Source organism: Triticum aestivum, chromosome 7B (genome assembly GCF_018294505.1).
Source record: "Triticum aestivum cultivar Chinese Spring chromosome 7B, IWGSC CS RefSeq v2.1, whole genome shotgun sequence".
NCBI lineage: Eukaryota > Viridiplantae > Streptophyta > Magnoliopsida > Poales > Poaceae > Triticum > Triticum aestivum.
In genome coordinates this window covers 744005419-744019502 of record NC_057813.1, presented here as the reverse complement: position 1 = coordinate 744019502, position 14084 = coordinate 744005419, and the positions used below count along the sequence as shown (strand labels likewise).

At 54.4% G+C, this 14084-nt stretch overlaps 5 non-coding genes and 1 pseudogene across 5 annotated transcripts; all 6 read right to left on the bottom strand.

Moving 5' to 3' along the window:
• Window positions 1-1405: 1405 nt before the first annotated feature.
• On the bottom strand, window positions 1406-2563 carry LOC123158722 (uncharacterized; annotated as a pseudogene).
• A 6161-nt stretch (window positions 2564-8724) lies between these two features.
• On the bottom strand, window positions 8725-8796 carry TRNAT-CGU (transfer RNA threonine (anticodon CGU)). The gene has a single exon. It is a non-coding gene; the product is annotated as a tRNA-Thr (tRNA).
• A 1063-nt stretch (window positions 8797-9859) lies between these two features.
• TRNAT-CGU (transfer RNA threonine (anticodon CGU)) lies at window positions 9860-9931 on the bottom strand. Its single transcript has one exon. It is a non-coding gene; the product is annotated as a tRNA-Thr (tRNA).
• A 1063-nt stretch (window positions 9932-10994) lies between these two features.
• On the bottom strand, window positions 10995-11066 carry TRNAT-CGU (transfer RNA threonine (anticodon CGU)). The gene has a single exon. It is a non-coding gene; the product is annotated as a tRNA-Thr (tRNA).
• A 1063-nt stretch (window positions 11067-12129) lies between these two features.
• TRNAT-CGU (transfer RNA threonine (anticodon CGU)) lies at window positions 12130-12201 on the bottom strand. Its single transcript has one exon. It is a non-coding gene; the product is annotated as a tRNA-Thr (tRNA).
• A 1063-nt stretch (window positions 12202-13264) lies between these two features.
• Window positions 13265-13336, bottom strand: TRNAT-CGU (transfer RNA threonine (anticodon CGU)). Its single transcript has one exon. It is a non-coding gene; the product is annotated as a tRNA-Thr (tRNA).
• Between the last annotated feature and the right edge of the window lie 748 nt (window positions 13337-14084).

Here is a 14084-nt window from a genome sequence, read left to right as displayed (position 1 = left end):
GTCGCCGACGCTTCCCCAGCCTCTCCTCGCCTTCGCGACGGCGTCGCCTGGGCCGTCGGCCTTGGCCTTCATTTCATCCTTGAGCCTCTCGGCCCTCTCCTTCACCTCCCGGAGGAAGTCCTCCATGTCCATCCCGCCGTCCCGCACCGCCTTCCACGACGGCGTCGCGCTCCCATGATCGCCGGCAGCACCGCGAGTAGCACCAGTCGCCGGCCTGAGGATGGCTATCCGTGTCGCCGGCACGCCGCGCAGCTTCTCGGGCGACGTGGTGCTCATCTGATCATGATCGCCATGTTCACCCGAGAATTCATCAGACGCTGAAACTTCTGAACCACCATGGCGCTGCTCCGACTCTTCATCATTCTTCTTCTTCAGGCCAACCACCAGCGCCTTGACACCTCCTTCTTCCCCCTCCACGCTGCTCTGGCGGCCGCCATAGCCGTACCTGGCCATCTTCTCCCGGCGCAGGTTCTCCTGCGCGATCCTCTGGATGCACCGCCCGTCCAACAGCCCGGCCACCCGACCACCACTCCTCCTCCCCGACGCATCCGCCATTGCAGTATCCTCCTCCGTCCCCAGCGGCGTCGACGCCATGGAGGCGAGCTGCCAGGACGCCCGGAACCCCTCCTTGATCTGGTGCAGCAGCTCCTCCTGCGGATGCTCGCGGCGGCGACGATCGCGCCGGGCCCGCCTCCGCCGCGGCTTCATCTTGTTGAGGCAGTACCGGTAGTAGTCCCCGCCGACGCGGCGGCCGTGGTGGGCGCCGAGCGGGCCGCACTTGGGCTGCTCCGCCTGGGACGACGACGGTTTCAGCACGCTAATGGTCGTGGTTCGCCCCGAGGCTTGGACGATCGTCGTCGCCGTCGCCGGCACCAAAGCGTGCTGGTGGTGGTGGTCCTCCATGCCCATGAGGCGGGCGATGACGCTCGGCTGGCCGAGCATCGGTCGATCGGGTTCTTGCGAAAATGGCGGGCGTGGCGACCGTGCTGGCTGCTGGTCGAGGAGGGTTGGGGTTGATGTTCAGCTCGATCGCCTGCTGTGTCAACAATGGCAGCAAATGGATTTCTGGGAGGGAGGAGTCGTCCCGCGCACGACCAAACATTTTGTTTCTGTGTGCGCCGGCTGGACGTTCACGACGGCAGTTTGATCCTAGCACGTCCATCGCTCTGCATTTCATTTTCATTTGCGCCTATCAAAACTCCACAGGGCATCACTTAGAATTAGGCACTGTTTGGTTCATAAGTCCTAGGACTTTTTTTTTGAAATTTTCAACCGGGGGGAGATTTCCCCACCTGAATTTTCATATATCTGGGCCGGACCGCCCGAGTATACAAGATAGCATTACATATTTTTTTATTCTTTTTTACAAGCAGGGAAGGAGGCAAGAGGGGCGGAGGGTGCAACACTAGGCGGCTAGGCACCGAATCCACACATCGGCAGCGTCCTTGAGGGTAGTAGGGAGGCGGACGCGCCACAGCACGGCATCCTCTCTGCAAAGCTGCAGTAGCCGGGGGAGTGAGGGTGGCATGTTCTCGAAGACCACCGCGTTGCGGTGTTTCCAAAGTTGCCAGCAACAAAGGAGCAGGAAAGCTAGCCCCGTCCGAGGAGGGACCAATCCCGGAGGAGACATAAGGTGCAGCAGCTTGACTGTGGAGACTGTCGGGGTCGCCCCGACAGAGGCCCAGAACTGCTGGGCAAAGGGGCAAGTGAAGATGAGGTGGTCGGCCGTCTCAAGCGGAGCAGAGCAGATGGGGCAGCCAGCCCCGGCAACCTCAACAATGTGCTTACGCAGAAGCACGTCTCTCGTATGAATCCGAGCCTGCACCAGGAGCCAGGCGAAGAAACTTGGGGCGTAGCTCGTCCAGATGAAGTTGGCGAAAGGCGCTCCCACACCACCAAAGTGGCATAGCTGGTAAACCCCGGCAGAGGAGAGGTCGGTCCCTTTGGCATAGCCCGGGCGGAGAGCACGAGCGTCGGCCTCCTCGGACAGGACCAGCGACTGGACGATGGGGAGGAGAAGTCCTCGCTCGCGCGCTCCAGCGCGGTTTAGCCGCGGTACGAGCCCCCCGTCGAGCCCATGCTGGGCGACGTGGGCAACCGAGACGTCCGGCGAGGTGACGTGGGAGAAGAGAGAGCTCATCTGGATGGAGAGGGCGCCACCGGGGAGCCAGGAGTCGAGCCAGAACGCCGTCGTACGCCCGTTCCCGACGGAGATAGTGGTGAGCGCCCAGTACAAAGGCATAAGTTTGGCGAGGGACGACCAATGTGGTCCGCGTCGCGACATGGCCGAAGCTGGGGTTAGGAGAGAGCGACCCAATTCGCCCCAGACCCAACGCGCCCACGGGGAGTCCTGACGAGAGTGCAGCCGATGAAGGAGCTTCAGCAGGAGGCAGCGGTTCTGGATTGGGAGGGCGCGCACCCCCAAACCCCCCTCCTCCTTTGTCCGAGTGACACGATCCCAAGCGACAAGGCATTGCGCCCCCGATGCTTTGTCCGCACCGGTCCAAAGGAAGGACCGCCGCAGGGCATCAATCGCCCGAAGGACAGACGGAGGTACCTCCATCGCGGCCATGGCGTATGTGGGGAGCGCGTCCAGCACGGCGTTAAGGAGGACAAGGCGCCCTCCAAAGGACAGGAGCTGAGCACGCCACCCGGAGAGGTAGCGCTCAGCCTTGGCGATGAGCGGGAGGAAGTCGTCCATGGTGAGCTTGCGGTTGGAGAGGGGCAGCCCGAGGTAGATTTGTGAAAGGACCCCACAGCACACCCCAGGACCTGAACGAGCTCCTGAAGCTCGCCGTCGGGGACGTGGATGGGCGCGATGGTGCTCTTGGAGAAGTTGATGACCAGCCCCGTCGCGGCCGCAAAGTCGTCGAGGACGCCTTTTAGACGTCGCACCGCCCCAAGCTCAGCCCGCATGATAATGATCGTGTCATCAGCGTACTGAAGGACTAGAGGCGGCGCATCGCCAACCAGAGGATGATGCATCCCGCCGTCGATCTTGATCATACGTTGGAGCACATCAGCAACCAGCAGGAAAAGGTACGGAGACAGGGGGTCCCCCTGCCGCAGCCCTTTTTTACATCGGATCCATCTCCCCGGCACACCATTGAGCATCACCGCAGACATGGACGACTGGAGGATAGAGTCCATCCAATCACACCAGAGAGAGGGGAAGCCGCGCACCTCCATAATCCGGCGTAGGCTTCGCCAGTTGATGGAGTCGAAGGCCTTGGCGAAATCCAGCTTCAGAACAAGGGCGGGGGCTTGGCGGGCTTGGCAACACTGCACAATCTCCGTAGCGAACACAAAGTTCTCAGAGATACTCCGCCCACGGATAAACCCATACTGGTTAACACCAACCACGTCCGCGATTTGCTGTTGTAGCCGAGTGGTGAGGACCTTGCACGGGATCTTGACATCACAGTTTTGGAGAGAGATGGGACGGAACCTGCCGGGCGCAAGTACCCCCTCGCCCTTCGGAAGAAGCACAACATGAGCTCGATTGACACAGGAGAGGTCAACCGAACAGTCATGGAGCCCGCGCATCAGCCGGAGGACGTCGCTGGAGACAAGCGGCCAAGCCGCCTGGTAGAAGGCCGGCCCCAGGCCGTCGAGCCCAGGGGCGCTGGTCCTGTCGAGCCCTCGAACAGCGGCTTCGAGCTCGACTGGCTCAAAAGGGGCGATCGGCTTGGGCCCGTCAACGCCGGCGACGCCGGCGTACAGCGCCTGGAGGTCAAAGCGCCAAACGGGGTCGGAGGTACTCCCAAGAAGGTCGGAGAAGAAAGCGTGGAGGGCCTCCGCCTTTGCAGCGTGGCTGGCGAGGACCGTGCCGCCGACGTCCAGCGCCTTGATCCTGTTGGACCGGAAGCGCTGGGATGCCATGGCGTGGAAGAAGCGAGTGTTCTCATCGCCCTCTCCCACCCTTCTGAATTTGCCTCGCTGCCGCCAGAATGCCGCTTGTTGGCAAACAGAGAAAGCCAGCGCGGCTTGGGCATCCCGGCGAAGGCACGCCTCCGCTTCCGAAAGAACACGGTGCTCCTCAAAGAAGTCAAATAGGTCAATAATAAACCTGCAGTTATTATCGTGGAGAGGGACATACCGGTGATTTGCTTTCCAAACCTTTGCAGCGCGGCGGAAGGACTTGACCCGAGCCGCGATGTTCTTAGCCCCGTCGGTGACCAAGGGAGGGCGAGCCCGGGCCAGGGAGGTAGATGGAAGGAATAGTGGATCCAAGAGCCATTTGTTCTCAAAGCAAAACTGTCGAATGCAGGAATGCGCGTGGAGGCAGTGACGAGCAACGGGAAGTGGTCTGACGTGACACGAGGGCGGGAGGCAAGAGTGGAGTTTGGGAGGGCTGCGTCCCAGTCAGCGTTGAAAAAAACCCGGTCGAGTCGGGCGAGGGTTGGCGGCGACCGCCGGTTCGTCCATGTGAACAAGCGGTCGGAGAGGGGGAGCTCTACGAATGAAAGGGCGTTAATCAAGGCGTTGAAGCGGGACGCAAGGGAGGCGCGAAAGTTGGCGTTGTTTTTCTCATGTGGGTACCGGATAAGATTAAAATCTCCAAGAGCAAGCCAGGCTCCGGAAATGGATGCCAAGACGGCCATCATCTCATCAATGAAAGCTTGCGTGAAAGAGTGGTCGGAAGGGGCGTAATATTCGTGACCGAGAAGGCAAGGTCTGAGGACGTAGAGGCGAACTTGGTGGTAAGGGAGTAACGGGCGTCCGAACGGGAGACAAGGGACAGAACAGAGGGATCCCAAGCAGTGACCAGACCACCGCGGGAGCCGTCGGCGTCCTTGTGCTCGAGCGCGGAGAGGCGGGCAGGGAGGAAGGAACGGGCTTTCCCGAGAGGGAGAGACGCGAGCTTTGTCTCCTGGATGCAAGCAACAGATGAGTTGGCATCGTCGACGGCACCGCGAACGAGCACACATTTGTCGGGGTCGCCAAGCCCCTGGACATTCCAGGATAAAAGCGAGAGCGAGCAAAAGGTTGTACTATCCATCACCGATCGAGGCACCAGGCTTACAGGAAGGCGAGACGGCAGAAAAGACTAGGTGGAACACACGATTACATAAGGAAACAGAGTACAAACGGTGATACAAGATGGAAATAGAGAAGAAGAATAAAGAAGGGATACATCGCCTAGTCATGGGGAGCCGAGGCGAACAGCACATAAAAGAACGCAGGGGGGCGCTAATCATCACCACTCGAGGGCACCGAAGGGGTGGGGATGCCCGCTGCAGCCCGGAGATCGGACACAGGGTTCATTCCCAGAGGCTTTAGCATGGCATCGATGATCTTGCGGCGTGCGACGGTGGCCTGGAGCTTGGAAGAGCACCCCTTAAGAGAGTCCTTGAGCGCTCTCTGTTTGACAGCCTTGGCTGTCATGGAGATATACTCAGCAGGTTCTTTGAGGGCGAGCCGCCGGCTGTAGGGGACGGGCAGAGGCGGAGGGGGGGCGGAGGGAGCCGACTGCATGTTGCATGGCGCATGCATAGCGGGCTGGGCCTCGTACCCGGAACCCGCGGGGGACTCCGTAACCCCCAACCCGACCACTTCATCAAGCCCGTTGACCAGCACGTCGTCCAACTCGGTGATGACGACCGAGCTACGGGAAGAGGAGGGTGGCGCCCGGCTGTACGCGAAGGGGGCAAGTTCGTCGGCGAAGCCGGCTGAGGAGCCCGACGCGGGGAGAGGAGGGGCCCCGTGGAGCCGAAGCAGAGCGGCGAGCAGGTGCCCCCCTCCCCCACCGCCCTGCCGTCTAGGGGGAGGCTGCTGACGGGGAGGGGCGGGTGCTGGCCACCCCAGGGGAAAGCCATGAAGGGGCGGCGGGGGGCCGTTGTGGGCGAAAGGCGGCGGAGGGGGCGGCCCAAAGAAGGGGATGTAATTCCCGTCTTGGGTGTAGGAGTCCGCCTGAGGCCAGACCGCGAGCGTGCGCACGGTGACGACGCGGGAGCCCCAAGTGCCGCCCCGCGGCCAGAGGTCACAGGGGACGACCCTGGCATGCTCGATGAGGAGGACGACGCGGACCGCCGAGAGATCTTCGCCCGTGAGCACCCTGTGGTCGATCTCGGCGAGGTCGCCGAAGCCGGAGAAGGCACGCGCAATGCCGACTGGGTTGAAATGCTCAGGGGGAACCGAGTGGCGGAGATGAGGGCGTGGGTGGCAGCCCTAGGCACCACCCGATCGGCCTCCTCTTCTCGGACGAAGGAAATGCGAGCGCCCTCGAAGGGGAGGTCGCGGAGAGCAGCGCATGGTCCCAACTTATAAGTCACAAGTCCCTAAAAAGTCCCTACATGTTTGGTTCCTGGGACTTATAAGTCCCTATAAGACCATATTACAACTATAAGTCCCTATAAGTCCCTCCTTGAGAGTCTTATTTCATAAGTTCCAAATGCCCACTTTAAGTCCCTATAAATACCTCCTGTTTGGTTTAGATGGAACTTATAGGGACTTTTTTAAGTCCCTAAACCAATAAGTCTCTGGAAACAAACACCCTCTTAGAGTGTGCCTGCAGCAGCATCGACTTGGATTTCTTATGTCCGAGTCGAACTCATTTGATCGAATATTGGTCCCTTAGCCTTCGCGCGAATCTCAATGCTTGGATGCTGGATGGCTCAAGTGACGGCTTGGGCATGAGAAAAGAAAAACCTTTTTTTTTGCAAATCAACAAGCCTTATAGTATTTATGTACTCTTTCTTGCGAAAAAAATCTTCTGATCTATTAAAGCTTCATTGCTTGCTCGTTGTGATTACATTCACGTCTCGAATACCAGCTAAGAAAAAATTGAAGAGACCCTACATTTAGCAAAACCATGAAGTAATTACTATTTTTGGCGTGAAAAATCTGCGCTGCAAAGGAAAATTTGGTTAAGGCACAACAAAGATACTAGCGTATCCTTTCCGAACTTACTGTTACCAACACAAATCAACAAAAGCTAAGAGAAAAAACCATTTTCCCGACTCTAACTTATTACTCCACCCGTTCCTAAATATTTGTTTTTTTAGAGACTTCAAATGGACTACCACATATGGATGTATGTAGAGTTATAGACTCATTTTGCTCTGTATGTAGTCACCTGTTGAAATCTCTAGAAAGACAAATATTTGGGAACGCAGGGAGTAGTTAACAATCAGAAAGTGGATGTTTCAGGGAAACCGCAAGAACAAAATAAGAAAACAACAAAATAAAGACAATCGCATGCATCGTAAACGGGGCGAAAGGCTCCTTGACCATGGGTGAAGCAGATGTAGTACCAAAGAATGGGCGTCAGCCAACTATATCAAAAGAAGTACTCACCAACTTCAAGGAGTGACGATGTACCACCATCTACCGCCGAGGAGGAATCTCAGTCCCCTCGCCCTGGCTTGAAGGGCACCGACCCATCAGATGATAAAGAAGCTCACTTGAGAGGTTGAATGGACACCATAACTGGACCAAGGCATACATCTGCCACAAACTTAAATCTCAAAGAGAATGATATTGTTGTGGAAAACGAACCAACCATGGGATGGTCAGCTGATACACCCCCAAGGGTCTGAGCATAAGCCTCCATGGAGGGAACGACGTAGAGGCACCGAATGGAAGGAAGAGGGGCTCTTCACGCCCGAAACCTGAATGGTAGAGGCACGACCGAATAACGATGCATACATGGAAGTGGCCCTCTTCACGCCCGAAGCCTGAGTGATAGATGCATGACCCCATGACGATGCCTCCATGGAAGGAAGTGGGGCTCTTTCGCCCGAAACCCGGATGGTAGATGCACGACCGAATGACGATGCATACATGGAAGTGGCCCTCTTCACGCCCGAAGCCTGAGTGATAGAAGCACGACCCCATGACGATGCCTCCATGGAAGGAAGCGGTGCTCTTCATGCCGAAAGCCTAGTGATAGAGGCACGACCCCATGTCGATGCCCCCATGGAAGGAAGTGACGCTCTGCACCGACATTTATGCCTCGGCTTCATGGCTGCCTTCAACCAAAGCTCATGCTTCTTATACTCATAAAAATACGTTGTTGTGGCCAAATTATTTTTTTGGTTCGGAACATGTGAAGGGTTCAGAAGGACCAGGGGTTGTTATTTAACAAAACGACGCAAAACTCACACCGAGGCCCAACTGGAAAGTAAAACTTTAACTTGTTGTAGCATGTTTGCAAGAAGAACCCACAAGTAAAACATAGATTGCAATTGAGTCATCCGTGCTTGCAACACTAAGCCCCGGCAGTTGACGACGGTGTCACTTGGGGTGAGAGGGGCAACAGTGGACCGAGAACCATAGCTCACCAATGACCGTTTTGACATGCAGCTCAGGAGGAAGAAGCAGAGGACCATCATCATATGACATCTCTCTTCATAATGCCTGAAGAGAGACGGGAGAGGAACGGTCCGTCCTCAACAACTTGGAGCTTATCGGGCGACTTTCGCCACATTCAACGGTCCGTCCTCAACAACTTGGAGCTTATCGGATGACTTTCGCCACATTCAACGGTCCGTCCTCAAGAACTTGGAGCTTATCGGGCGACTTTCGCCACATCCAACCATGGGCATCAAGCAGGCAGAGGTATACATGGGAGCGGCGAGCTATGGCAGTCGACTCTTGGTCGTGGCTGCAAAAATTGAAGTAGACACTCCCAGCAGTGAACTATTCCATTCTCTTTTTAAAAGCCAATGACCTAAAAGTTGAGTATTTACAATGCAAAAGAAATGGGAAATAAAAAATGGAAGCCCCCGGTGAGGATCGAACTCACGGCCTTTCCCTTACGAAGGGAACGCACTACCACTATGCTACGGTGGCCCTCTTCACGCCCGAAGCCTGAGTGATAGATGCACGACCCCATGACGATGCCTCCATGGAAGGAAGTGGGGCTCTTTCGCCCGAAACCCGGATGGTAGATGCACGACCGAATGACGATGCATACATGGAAGTGGCCCTCTTCACGCCCGAAGCCTGAGTGATAGAAGCACGACCCCATGACGATGCCTCCATGGAAGGAAGCGGTGCTCTTCATGCCGAAAGCCTAGTGATAGAGGCACGACCCCATGTCGATGCCCCCATGGAAGGAAGTGACGCTCTGCACCGACATTTATGCCTCGGCTTCATGGCTGCCTTCAACCAAAGCTCATGCTTCTTATACTCATAAAAATACGTTGTTGTGGCCAAATTATTTTTTTGGTTCGGAACATGTGAAGGGTTCAGAAGGACCAGGGGTTGTTATTTAACAAAACGACGCAAAACTCACACCGAGGCCCAACTGGAAAGTAAAACTTTAACTTGTTGTAGCATGTTTGCAAGAAGAACCCACAAGTAAAACATAGATTGCAATTGAGTTATCCGTGCTTGCAACACTAAGCCCCGGCAGTTGACGACGGTGTCACTTGGGGTGAGAGGGGCAACAGTGGACCGAGAACCATAGCTCACCAATGACCGTTTTGACATGCAGCTCAGGAGGAATAAGCAGAGGACCATCATCATATGACATCTCTCTTCATAATGCCTGAAGAGAGATGGGAGAGGAACGGTCCGTCCTCAACAACTTGGAGCTTATCGGGCGACTTTCGCCACATTCAACGGTCCGTCCTCAACAACTTGGAGCTTATCGGACGACTTTCGCCACATTCAACGGTCCGTCCTCAAGAACTTGGAGCTTATCGGGCGACTTTCGCCACATCCAACCATGGGCATCAAGCAGGCAGAGGTATACATGGGAGCGGCGAGCTATGGCAGTCGACTCTTGGTCGTGGCTGCAAAAATTGAAGTAGACACTCCCAGCAGTGAACTATTCCATTCTCTTTTTAAAAGCCAATGACCTAAAAGTTGAGTATTTACAATGCAAAAGAAATGGGAAATAAAAAATGGAAGCCCCCGGTGAGGATCGAACTCACGACCTTTCCCTTACGAAGGGAACGCACTACCACTATGCTACGGTGGCCCGCTTCACGCCCGAAGCCTGAGTGATAGATGCACGACCCCATGACGATGCCTCCATGGAAGGAAGTGGGGCTCTTTCGCCCGAAACCCGGATGGTAGATGCACGACCGAATGACGATGCATACATGGAAGTGGCCCTCTTCACGCCCGAAGCCTGAGTGATAGAAGCACGACCCCATGACGATGCCTCCATGGAAGGAAGCGGTGCTCTTCATGCCAAAAGCCTAGTGATAGAGGCACGACCCCATGTCGATGCCCCCATGGAAGGAAGTGACGCTCTGCACCGAAATTTATGCCTCGGCTTCATGGCTGCCTTCAACCAAAGCTCATGCTTCTTATACTCATAAAAATACGTTGTTGTGGCCAAATTATTTTTTTGGTTCGGAACATGTGAAGGGTTCAGAAGGACCAGGGGTTGTTATTTAACAAAACGACGCAAAACTCACACCGAGGCCCAACTGGAAAGTAAAACTTTAACTTGTTGTAGCATGTTTGCAAGAAGAACCCACAAGTAAAACATAGATTGCAATTGAGTTATCCGTGCTTGCAACACTAAGCCCCGTCAGTTGACGATGGTGTCACTTGGGGTGAGAGGGGCAACAGTGGACCGAGAACCATAGCTCACCAATGAGCGTTTTGACATGCAGCTCAGGAGGAAGAAGCAGAGGACCATCATCATATGACATCTCTCTTCATAATGCCTGAAGAGAGACGGGAGAGGAACGGTCCGTCCTCAACAACTTGGAGCTTATCGGGCGACTTTCGCCACATTCAACGGTCCGTCCTCAACAACTTGGAGCTTATCGGACGACTTTCGCCACATTCAACGGTCCGTCCTCAAGAACTTGGAGCTTATCGGGCGACTTTCGCCACATCCAACTATGGGCATCAAGCAGGCAGAGGTATACATGGGAGCGGCGAGCTATGGCAGTCGACTCTTGGTCGTGGCTGCAAAAATTGAAGTAGACACTCCCAGCAGTGAACTATTCCATTCTCTTTTTAAAAGCCAATGACCTAAAAGTTGAGTATTTACAATGCAAAAGAAATGGGAAATAAAAAATGGAAGCCCCCGGTGAGGATCGAACTCACGACCTTTCCCTTACGAAGGGAACGCACTACCACTATGCTACGGTGGCCCTCTTCACGCCCGAAGCCTGAGTGATAGATGCACGACCCCATGACGATGCCTGCATGGAAGGAAGTGGGGCTCTTTCGCCCGAAACCCGGATGGTAGATGCACGACCGAATGACGATGCATACATGGAAGTGGCCCTCTTCACGCCCGAAGCCTGAGTGATAGAAGCACGACCCCATGACGATGCCTCCATGGAAGGAAGCGGTGCTCTTCATGCCGAAAGCCTAATGATAGAGGCACGACCCCATGTCGATGCCCCCATGGAAGGAAGTGACGCTCTGCACCGACATTTATGCCTCGGCTTCATGGCTGCCTTCAACCAAAGCTCATGCTTCTTATACTCATAAAAATACGTTGTTGTGGCCAAATTATTTTTTTGGTTCGGAACATGTGAAGGGTTCAGAAGGACCAGGGGTTGTTATTTAACAAAACGACGCAAAACTCACACCGAGGCCCAACTGGAAAGTAAAACTTTAACTTGTTGTAGCATGTTTGCAAGAAGAACCCACAAGTAAAACATAGATTGCAATTGAGTTATCCGTGCTTGCAACACTAAGCCCCGGCAGTTGACGACGGTGTCACTTGGGGTGAGAGGGGCAACAGTGGACCGAGAACCATAGCTCACCAATGACCGTTTTGACATGCAGCTCAGGAGGAAGAAGCAGAGGACCATCATCATATGACATCTCTCTTCATAATGCCTGAAGAGAGACGGGAGAGGAACGGTCCGTCCTCAACAACTTGGAGCTTATCGGGCGACTTTCGCCACATTCAACGGTCCGTCCTCAACAACTTGGAGCTTATCGGACGACTTTCGCCACATTCAACGGTCCGTCCTCAAGAACTTGGAGCTTATCGGGCGACTTTCGCCACATCCAACCATGGGCATCAAGCAGGCAGAGGTATACATGGGAGCGGCGAGCTATGGCAGTCGACTCTTGCTCGTGGCTGCAAAAATTGAAGTAGACACTCCCAGCAGTGAACTATTCCATTCTCTTTTTAAAAGCCAATGACCTAAAAGTTGAGTATTTACAATGCAAAAGAAATGGGAAATAAAAAATGGAAGCCCCCGGTGAGGATCGAACTCACGACCTTTCCCTTACGAAGGGAACGCACTACCACTATGCTACGGTGGCCCTCTTCACGCCCGAAGCCTGAGTGATAGATGCACGACCCCATGACGATGCCTCCATGGAAGGAAGTGGGGCTCTTTCGCCCGAAACCCGGATGGTAGATGCACGACCGAATGACGATGCATACATGGAAGTGGCCCTCTTCACGCCCGAAGCCTGAGTGATAGAAGCACGACCCCATGACGATGCCTCCATGGAAGGAAGCGGTGCTCTTCATGCCGAAAGCCTAGTGATAGAGGCACGACCCCATGTCGATGCCCCCATGGAAGGAAGTGACGCTCTGCACCGACATTTATGCCTCGGCTTCATGGCTGCCTTCAACCAAAGCTCATGCTTCTTATACTCATAAAAATACGTTGTTGTGGCCAAATTATTTTTTTGGTTCGGAACATGTGAAGGGTTCAGAAGGACCAGGGGTTGTTATTTAACAAAACGACGCAAAACTCACACCGAGGCCCAACTGGAAAGTAAAACTTTAACTTGTTGTAGCATGTTTGCAAGAAGAACCCACAAGTAAAACATAGATTGCAATTGAGTTATCCGTGCTTGCAACACTAAGCCCCGTCAGTTGACGACGGTGTCACTTGGGGTGAGAGGGGCAACAGTGGACCGAGAACCATAGCTCACCAATGACCGTTTTGACATGCAGCTCAGGAGGAAGAAGCAGAGGACCATCATCATATGACATCTCTCTTCATAATGCCTGAAGAGAGACGGGAGAGGAACGGTCCGTCCTCAACAACTTGGAGCTTATCGGGCGACTTTCGCCACATTCAACGGTCCGTCCTCAACAACTTGGAGCTTATCGGACGACTTTCGCCACATTCAACGGTCCGTCCTCAAGAACTTGGAGCTTATCGGGCGACTTTCGCCACATCCAACCATGGGCATCAAGCAGGCAGAGGTATACATGGGAGCGGCGAGCTATGGCAGTCGACTCTTGGTCGTGGCTGCAAAAATTGAAGTAGACACTCCCAGCAGTGAACTATTCCATTCTCTTTTTAAAAGCCAATGACCTAAAAGTTGAGTATTTACAATGCAAAAGAAATGGGAAATAAAAAATGGAAGCCCCCGGTGAGGATCGAACTCACGACCTTTCCCTTACGAAGGGAATGCACTACCACTATGCTACGGTGGCCCACTTCACGCCCGAAGCCTGAGTGATAGATGCACGACCCCATGACGATGCCTCCATGGAAGGAAGTGGGGCTCTTTCGCCCGAAACCCGGATGGTAGATGCACGACCGAATGACGATGCATACATGGAAGTGGCCCTCTTCACGCCCGAAGCCTGAGTGAGAGAAGCACGACCCCATGACGATGCCTCCATGGAAGGAAGCGGTGCTCTTCATGCCAAAATCCTAGTGATAGAGGCACGACCCCATGTCGATGCCCCCATGGAAGGAAGTGACGCTCTGCGCCGAAATTTATGCCTCGGCTTCATGGCTGCCTTCAACCAAAGCTCATGCTTCTTATACTCATAAAAATACGTTGTTGTGGCCAAATTATTTTTTTGGTTCGGAACATGTGAAGGGTTCAGAAGGACCAGGGGTTGTTATTTAACAAAACGACGCAAAACTCACACCGAGGCCCAACTGGAAAGTAAAACTTTAACTTGTTGTAGCATGTTTGCAAGAAGAACCCACAAGTAAAACATAGATTGCAATTGAGTTATCCGTGCTTGCAACACTAAGCCCCGGCAGTTGACGACGGTGTCACTTGGGGTGAGAGGGGCAACAGTGGACCGAGAACCATAGCTCACCAATGACCGTTTTGACATGCAGCTCAGGAGGAAGAAGCAGAGGACCATCATCATATGACATCTCTCTTCATAATGCCTGAAGAGAGACGGGAGAGGAACGGTCCGTCCTCAACAACTTGGAGCT